Source organism: Astatotilapia calliptera, chromosome 1, assembly GCF_964374335.1.
Source record: "Astatotilapia calliptera chromosome 1, fAstCal68.1, whole genome shotgun sequence".
Classification (NCBI taxonomy): Eukaryota; Metazoa; Chordata; class Actinopteri; order Cichliformes; family Cichlidae; genus Astatotilapia; species Astatotilapia calliptera.
The window spans coordinates 37,054,867-37,064,895 of NC_137422.1; the positions used below are offsets into that span (position 1 = coordinate 37,054,867).

The 10,029-nt window shown below is 40.9% G+C and overlaps 1 long non-coding RNA gene across 1 annotated transcript; it reads right to left on the reverse strand.

Moving 5' to 3' along the window:
- Positions 1 to 985: 985 nt before the first annotated feature.
- Positions 986 to 8,616, reverse strand: LOC145428341 (uncharacterized). Its single transcript, XR_013908635.1, has 2 exons — positions 8,189 to 8,616; positions 986 to 8,059 (listed from the first exon to the last, which is right to left on the reverse strand). It is a non-coding gene; the product is annotated as an uncharacterized LOC145428341 (long non-coding RNA).
- Positions 8,617 to 10,029: the final 1,413 nt, after the last annotated feature.

Below are 10,029 nucleotides of genomic sequence, written 5' to 3' on the forward strand. Positions count from 1 at the left end.
AGGAAATGCTGCTTTAACCACAACTTCTTTTTTTGTTTTGGATATTACAGTAACTTGCAAAAATATTCGCCCCACTTGAACTTTTCCACATTTTGTCACATTACAGCCACAAACATGAATCAATTTTATTGGAATTCCACGTGAAAGACCAACACAAAAGTGGTGTACACGTGAGAAGTGGAACGAAAATCATACATGATTCCAAACATTTTTTACAAATAAATAACTGAAAAGTGGGGTGTGAGTAATTATTCAGCCCCCTGAGTCAATACTTTGTAGTGATGGGATTTCCGGCTCTTTCGGCTCCAAACCGGCTCTTCAGGTTGTTTTGTTGCTTTAATTAATTTATTATTAACAATAATATAAAATTATGCACAAAAGGAATTACTAATGTAAAAAAAAAAGTGGTTTTATTTATATATGTTTATATATAAATATATGCAGTGGCCCCTAGAGACAAAACACGTACAAACTCCAAAACACATTTCTAGCATGAACTGAACTTCCAAAACAGAGCTACCTAGATCACTTAAATTAGACAATTGAAAGCATGAAAGCATATGTGTATTGTTTGTGTATTTATACACAAGCATTCATATATAGTCAAATAATAAAAAAACAGTTTTTACCAGAAACCAAATCCGGTCGTTGGTACTGGCTGGCTTGTGTAGCCACTAGGTAACAAAAGTTCAACACTGCCCCTAGCATCCTGGAGCACTTCTGTTGCCTTTTGTACGTGTTTTGAGTTTTTATGTGCTTCGGAGTTTATACGTATTTTGGAGTTTATACGTGTTTTGGAGTTTGTACGTGTTTTTTTATGTGTTTTGGAGTTTGTACTGAAGGATACAAAAAAAACAACAACAGCAATAGAATAATATTAAACACAAAGTGAACCCGTCTTCCTTCATTAAATAGGTTCTTTTAGATGTTAAGGAGGAATTGACTTAACCAGGCTGGCGGAGAATGAAGACAACCGGACACCTGCTGCAGATGGGGAATCAGTGAACTTTTATTGAGACAGAGACAAACTCTCAACGCAGCTCACATCAAGAGATTCCAAATATTTGCTGTGAGGATGGGTATATATTCTCTAAAACTTACAGGAGGGGGTTGTGAGGAAAGTGCTGCATTAGCAGAAAAACAACTCCATAAAAGGAAATCGGCCTTGGGTGTTCTAGTCTCTTCGCTTGCAGATATCTTTCACCTGCAGGATGAGGCGATCGCTTCTTATCGCTCTCAAGGCCAAAGTCGTGAGCACATTTTTATTACACAGTTGCACAGTAACTTTAAAGCTGAACAATATTTAAAGCTGAATAATGTTTAAAGCTGAACAATATTTAAAGCTGAATAATGTTTAAAGCTGAACAATATTTTCTTCAAATCCCCCTTTTGACCCATCTTAAATGGGTCAACACACAAAAATAAGTAACAATCAAAGGAACACAGAGACGTGTCGAAGCCTGGCTCGAAAAACTCCTCGGGTCTTTTCATTTGTCTTTATCTGTCATTGCAGATGAGGAGAAAAGAGTCCAGGCACCACCCTGCCCACGGGTCGGCTGCAAGCAGTCTCGGTTCCCGATGAAAGCAGTAACAGCTGTCCTGCACACACGGATACAACGAGTTAGTGCAACCAGGGTAGAGACACAAAATTAACAGTCCCTGTAACTCAGCAACCAAAAAGCATAAGTAATGATAAAAATGTGGAGAGTACAGAGTATACTATAATAATGAGAGATATAAACGTGAAAATGTGAAAGAATAAATCAACCGTAAAATAAACTCAGAACGGTAACTGCTAAGGACATTCAAAAGTGAATATGGTAAAACTGGAGAGGAAGTGGTGGGCAAGACCCTAGGGGCTACATTTGTCAGATTGGGACTGTCAGAAGGGGGCGAAGCTTTTGAACTTGAAGGTGTCATAAGTGTCGGGGGCCCTTCACAGATCAGGATTATGCCAATGGGAATGAGACCCAGGGCCAGGAAGCAAACAAATACGCAACATCTTTGCCTGCCTGTCATTTCAGGGGGAAAGGGCCAAGACATGTTTACTTAGCTTGGATGTCGTCTAATAGAGGATGATGGGGCACAGAAAGGTGGTCCAGTTCCCCCCACCTCGCCAAGGGCGTGTTCTAGGAGTTAAAGAGCAACAACCTGCAATCTGTACCAAAAAATCTTCATAGTCCCACCGGAAAATCATAAGAGTAATAAACGATTCAGCTCAACAGACAAGTATCATGTTCAGGTTTCTCCAATCATTAAATCACTATTATTGCCACAATTTGCTTTATTCACCCTTTGGGCAATGAGAGAGAGAGCCCCTAATGGCCAGTTAGTGGGCTCTAGGTCAAACTGTCCCCAAATTTGTTATCTGTTATTATTACTTGTTGTCATGTCACTTGTCTGTTTTCTACTGCACCCCTCTCACCAAAGCAAAGCAAACATTAGCAGCACATTGACCGTAGTCAGACATCCTCATTCCATAGGTGCTATAAAACATTTCCTGTAAAAGAATCACAGTTTTCAAGACAGGGTGTGTCTCCCCCAACACTCTCACCAGAATACAGTGTAATAGCATCCCCAACTCCTAACCCATAAACACCGTTTCTTCACACATCCGCCCAGAAATCCTGTAATAGAAAAACATTAAAACTGTAACCCTGTATGGAAGAAAATGTAAATGGTAACGCTGCGCAGTTACCTCTGTAAGCAACACAAGACACAAAAATGGCATTTACAGGTTCACTCATCCTCGAATATTTTGTCATCCTTCTACTCCTGTAAAAGAAACCCACATAAATTCATCCACCCTTTTATCCTATCTAGGTGGAGGTGGTTAACCTTGAGTCATGGTCAAGTCTTGTCATCTCTTACCAGTCAGTCCGTCTGTTTTTATTCCCAGTCTTTCATCCATTCATCCGTTCTTTGCTGATAGTGAAACCTGTCGTCGCATCTAGTTTCCACACTCAGCAAAATGACGTCATCTCAAAAAGAAACAAGAACTTGAGTTTGGATTACCTCGCCGAATCCTTTTTTAAACAGGGACTCTCGTTTCTAATTGTCCCCACAAGTGTTTCCTCCAGAACCCATTTCAATGCGGAGAAACTCACTTACAACAATTTTCTCGCCGACGTGTAATGCTTGTAATTTCCGATGTGCAGATCTGCTTAAAGAAAAGATTCACCAACAAAAATCAGTAAATATAAAACAAAATAAAATGAAAAATAACAAAAACAAAATGCAGACGCCCGGGTCTTAGGACTTGTCACTGAATATTCTTCCCATCAATAAAAATACCAACCTAAACCTACACAGAGTCAAATCAACACCACCTCAACCTTTTCATATTCATAAACCTATATGTTTTGCGTTCGTGAAACAAAATTGAACCATTAAGTAAGTTGAGCTCTTGAAATGTTTTAATTCTCTTAATTCTGCCAGTTTATTTCAACACTTATTCAATGACTTTTATTCAACTGCTACTTGGTCACTCGACTTTTACCTGTTCAAATTGCCTAGGGTTCAACAAAGTCTAGATCCCCGTTTTCATGAAACTTGAACGGTGTACGATGATTTACTTACAGTAATTTAGAATCATCACTCAACCTAGCTCTACTACTGGCACTGCGTGACTTTTCTCACACTGGAAACCAGAATTTAGTACAGAACTTTAATGCCTCAGGCAATCGCGTTCAAGAGCTGCCCCCCCTTCTCTTCTTCTTTGTCCGTGTGTTCCTCCTTTATTAAATCTCCATCACAATGACGTGGCGCTCTGAAATAAAACTCACACTGTTAATTCCTCGTTTTCACTCTGCACCACTGCTCAGAGTGTTTTCTTTTCTTTTTAGTGTAGAGTAAACAATTAAGTCGAGGCCTTAAGCCCCAGATATCTCGCACGGGCATCATTTTCATAACCAAACCGCTCCGGACACTGCTCCCCAGACCACACAAATGCCCTCCGGGCTTATTATTATAGCAAATTCTGTATTTGACTTTGTTGTGTGCAGCATTGAGCCTTTGTCAGTAAAGCATTCTTCATTGCAGCAGCTGGAGCATTGTGTGTCACTTCTTAGTAAATTAAATCAACATTTTGATTTTAGTGCATGGGTATGTATCAGTTTTTACTCCCTCAACAAGTGCATAAGTGTTCATGTGTGTGTTTCCCTTCATTCTAAGTAGGCGCATGCAGAAGTGTGTGTTCGTGTGTTGGTATATGTTTGTGTTCATCACCTTTCTGTTCTGTAGTTTAGGTAAACCAGCGGCCTGACGCATGGCCTAGGGTCCTCCCCTCCTCTTTGGGTCTGTTTATGTTGTCCTTACTTTGCTCCACGGCCTTCTGCAGCTCTGCTGTTCGGCTCTTCTCAGAGGTCAGCATCCTTCTGCTCACCGTCCCTTTTCCTCCGGGCTTAATGCGCGTCTCGTCACAGCTCTGTCAGCTGACGCAGCCTGGGAATTTCCCCCGTGTAGTGAAACGGGCTTTAGGTTTAGTGCTCTCCGTCTCTGCTGCATGAGATCACTCTTTTGCAGCACTGTTGACATCCTCAAGTTGTTGTTGTGAGTCCAGCTGCTGTGGCCTTCAGGGGTCAAAGGGTCAAAGATGGTCGCGGAGAGGGCAACGATGGTAGAGGGGAGGGTAGGAGTCCAGGTCAGCTTCGGCTCTCAGAAAAAACAAAAACAAAACAAAACAGGCGAACAGGAAAATGATGTTGTGTTGGCTGTGCTGTGTTGGCTGTGTTATCCCGAGAGGGGAGAAACAACGAGATCTCGTCTCCCCCCTTTTTTGTTTTTGTTTTTTTTTTTTTTTTTTTTTTCACCATATAATCAACTCCTAACCCCTCAAGTTGACAGGACAACACAGGTACGTGTTAAAATTCTTAAGATCCTGTTTAGAAACCTAAAAAGGAATTTCCTATCATTCAGTAGTCATTTGTCTTAAACAATCAACAAAAACATGTCCCAAGTCGACCCTTTTAACCACTAAATTTGTCGTGTCCTCACTTAATCCTCAGACCAGTGTCTTTGTCTTTTAACGTTACGTTGTTGTCCTGCAACCCAAAGCGTTTAATTGTCAGTAATGTATAAACTATATCATTTAAAAACAGGTGTATGTTAAGTGTCGCTACTTTAACCTTGCATGTACGTGCACATGTATGTAAGCTGTTTCTTCATTGCATGTATGGGTGCGTCTGTATATGGGTTACTTTAACTTTTTCTCAAACGAGGCATGTCTCTAACACGCACATGTGTCTGTTCCTCACCCTTCTCATATCTTTCTCTGGTTGTGTGTGGTTTTATTTGTTTCAGTGATTTACCAGGAACATCTTTTCCTTTTCTCCATGTCTTCCGCCAGAGGTTAACACCGGTGAGATTCAGGGACACAGCACCCAGAGCAGTTCAGCAAGAAAAACCCGCCTCAAACTACATTCTCTCTTTTTTGTTTTACCGGGAGGGGTGAGGACAACTCTGGTGTCCAGCCGTGAATTTTAGCCAAAGCTTGGCCTGTCTTCTGCTGCCGTACTCAGGCTTCCAGGCTAAGAAAAAACACCTGTATGAAGACACTAAACATACATTTAGTATTTGTATAAACATAACTGCCTAAATCATTGAACTCTTGAGGAGGGTGTATTTCAGAATCAGAATCAAAATCAAAAACTTTATTGTCATTGTCATGAGACCGACGACATTAAGAATGGTCCCTGATCATTGCATCATCCCTAGTAATATCAAATATAAAAAAACAATAAAATTCAATCAATAAAATAGATAGAATACTTAAAATACTAAGTATTCCCACCGTCATGCTTCAGACCGTGCATAGATTAACACAAGAGTGGCATGGTGGACATTTTTGTAGTATTCAGATGTGTTATTGCAGTTGGATAACAGCTGTGTTTGAGTCTATTAGTCCTTGCTCTGATTGCCCTGTACCGTCTGCCTTAGGGCAACAGTTCGAACAGGGAGTGGCCAGGATGTGAGGTGTCTTTTATGATGTTTTGGGCCTTTTTTAAAACAGTGGGCGTTGTTTGACTCTTTACTAACTTTAAAACCCCACCATAACAATTTCTCACTGACAAACTTCTATGCATCCATTTAAACATGCGAAGCCAGCACAAAATCACACACATACCCCTACAGCAAAGCTTTAACATAACCACAATGCAACTCCTCCCTTAAACGGGAGAAATCACCCTGAATCAACCAACTCTATATAAACCGTCAAACAAAGATAAACCACAAACATTTCTACACTTCTGTGTCTTCCACGCAGCACAATAGGCAGAAAAACACCGATTACTCACAGTCTACAACAAAAGAAAAACCTGCTCTTTTCACAACTTTCACAGCTAAAGTCAAAACTCTTACCCAGTGCCTCTGAAATAATAAAAAAAAATCACCAAATACTCGATTACTCTTTTCACTCGCTCCCTCTCACTCCCTTCTTCCTCATACAGCATACACGCTCGCTCCCGCGGACCCGCTCGGCCCCGCGGGCTCACTCGGCCCCCACCTTTTTTCTCTCACAGAGACAGAGAGAGACCCTTTTCCTTTTTTTTTTTTTTTTTTTTACTTCGGTCTATCTGCACAGAGTTTACCTCATCTCTTTCCTTCTATGGGCATGCACACTTCCTGTCTCACACACACAGCCCCTCTCTCAGAGAGAGCAGAAAAGAGTTTTTCCTTTTTTCAACACTCAGGAGAAATTCAACAGACAGTTTATACCACTATTTTACACTTTATTTACACACACCGGTAATTTATGTTCTATTTACACACGGGCCCGCATAGACATATGCCAGAAGAGGTTACCCCTAACTTTTTGACTAATTTAAAAGCATCTTTCAGCTGTTTTCCTCAATGACTCTTTCTGCTTTTTTGCTTCTTTAGGCTGGTGTGTGGAGTTGATGACTGTCTCAACACATGTTAATTGTTCTCCCAATGTGCTAAGAATAACACCGGGACCCCAACCATCATCATTAGTTTCTCGATCTAATTCTCCATCCATTTTACTGTCAATGGAGGAGTGTTCTTTTATTGATTTTAAAGGAGAATTTGGGCCAGCTGGGTTTCTGCCTCTGTTAGGCACTAATCAGCTGGGGCGCTGCTTTAAAGGTGAGTCAGCACTGAAATATCCCTTCAGGTGTTACCAAGCTTCTACCAAACCGGAGTCTGGCGGGTAACCTTGCCTAGAGCTTCCTGATAGGGGTGCTAGTTGGTTGTCACCTTGTTCACACGTCTCATTCACACTTCATACATTACCTGCAGTCACTCATTACCCTCCTTATGTATGTAATAAATGTGTAAAAAAAAAAAATTCTATGTGTGGTGTATTATTTTAACCAAAAGAGGAACCTAGTTCCTTTAATTGTGTAATCTGTGAACAACGGAGAACCAAACTGTCCTGCCCAGTGTTCCACAGCAAGCATTCAGCGTGTATTTATGTGTGTCCAATATCAAACAGAACATCAAAACATTTAAAACACTAAAATCATCGGGGTTTTAAGAAGAGATCCGTTTTCTCCTATTGATCAAAGGGACCCCTCCTATGGACTCCAACCAGTACTTCTCTTTTTTAAGTTTTAGAGGATCTTTTCTAATAAAGTCCTCTGGGCCTTCCTAACCCTTCTGTAGTTTAGAGAATATTACTAAAAAATATTCTCAAGGCCTTTAACCTTTTAATTTGTTTAGAAAGGCGTTACTAATAAACCCTTTCAAGGTCCCAGACCTGCTGAGGTATGTATCCGACACCGGAGAGCAAACCCGTCGGCTGCAACCGTGGTCAGACCTCAGTTCACTCTTATCTTTATTCACTTATTCACTTATTTCTTATTCACTTATCTCTTATTCACTTGTCTGATTCTCAACAAGCCTTAAGTAAGCCAGACAATTTTGGTTATGAATTACTAGGAGTTTGGACACTAAGTATTTTATAATGTTCAATATAGCAGAAATAAAAGGTCTGCTTACCTTGTTTTTTGTGTGTACACAGCTTTTGTCCAAACTCCGTTCACTCAGACCACGGCCGATTTCCTCCCACCCGTTCCAGTTTGGCCTGGAGCGGATCCTGTTCGTGACGCCAATTGAAGGATACAAAAAAAACAACAACAGCAATAGAATAATATTAAACACAAAGTGAACCCGTCTTCCTTCATTAAATAGGTTCTTTTAGATGTTAAGGAGGAATTGACTTAACCAGGCTGGCGGAGAATGAAGACAACCGGACACCTGCTGCAGATGGGGAATCAGTGAACTTTTATTGAGACAGAGACAAACTCTCAACGCAGCTCACATCAAGAGATTCCAAATATTTGCTGTGAGGATGGGTATATATTCTCTAAAACTTACAGGAGGGGGTTGTGAGGAAAGTGCTGCATTAGCAGAAAAACAACTCCATAAAAGGAAATCGGCCTTGGGTGTTCTAGTCTCTTCGCTTGCAGATATCTTTCACCTGCAGGATGAGGCGATCGCTTCTTATCGCTCTCAAGGCCAAAGTCGTGAGCACATTTTTATTACACAGTTGCACAGTAACTTTAAAGCTGAACAATATTTAAAGCTGAATAATGTTTAAAGCTGAACAATATTTAAAGCTGAATAATGTTTAAAGCTGAACAATATTTTCTTCAGTACGTGTTTTTTTATGTGTTTTGGAGTTTGTACGTGCTTCAGGGTTTGTACGTGATTTGAAGTTTGTATGTGCTTTGTCTGTAGGGGCCACCGTAAATATACTTTTATTTATTCACTCCACATAAAATGTAATAAATAAATCATATAATACAAAAGTCAACTATTCACATTTCAATTTTTAACTATTTAAATTTTCAGCTTTTTCCTTTTACAAATTTAAAGTGAAACAACACAAAACACTGCAAACCACAACACAATTAAATATAAATTATAATATGAAAACAAAAAGAACATGCATATTGTCTGTCATATGGACCTGCGTGAATAAACTTTCTCAATCCTTTATCATCTGCAACTGAAAATAGTTGTGGATGATTACTATACCTTTCTAATGTGACGTTGTTATCCCTGGCTCTTTCTCTGTCTCTCCCTCCTGCTCTGTTCCTGTGCTACTGAGTGTAACTACCGCCCCTCCCCCCTCTGCCCAGCGTAAAGCACAAGGCTCGCGTGCTGAATGAAGCGGAAAAAAAACAAACAAACAAAAAAACCAGCTCGTGATAAGGAGCCGGCTCGCGTCGTTCACGTCGAAGAGCCGGCTCTAGAGCCATTTCGTTCGCGACCGACCCATCACTAATACTTTGTAGAACCACCTTTTGCTGCAATTCCAGCTGCCAGTCTTTTAGGGTCTGTCTCCACCAGCTTTGCACATCTAGAGACTGAAATCTTTGCCCATTCTTCTTTGCAAAACAGCTCCAGCTCAGTCAGATTAGATGGACAGTGTCTGTGAACAGCAGTTTTCAGATCTTGTCACAGATTCTCGATTGGATTTAGATCTGGACTTTGACTGGGCAATTCTAACACATGGATATGTTTTGTTTGAAACCATCCCATTGTTGCCCTGGCTTTATGTTTAGGGTCGTTGTCCTGCTGGAAGGTGAACCTCCGCCCCAGTCTCAAGTCTTTTGCAGACTCCAAGAGGTTTTCTTCCAAGATTGCCCTGTATTTGGCTCCATCCATCTTCCCATCAACTCTGACCAGCTTCCTGTCCCTGCTGAAGAGAAGCACCCCCAGAGCATGATGCTGCCACCACCATATTTGACAGTGTGGATGGTGCGTTCAGAGTGATGTGCAGTGTTAGTTTTCCACCACACAGTGTTTTGCATTTTGGCCAAAAAGTTCCATTTTGGTCTCATCTGACCAGAGCACCTTCTTCCACATGTTTGCTGTGTCCCCCACATGGCTTGTGGGGGACACAACACCCTGTATGTGAGGAGCAGGATTTTGAATTCAATTCTGGATTTAACAGGAAGCCAATGAAGGGAAGCCAATACAGGAGAAATATGCTCTCTCTTTCTAGTCCCTGTCAGGACTCTTGCTGCAGCATTTTGGATTAGCTGAAGGCTTTTCAGG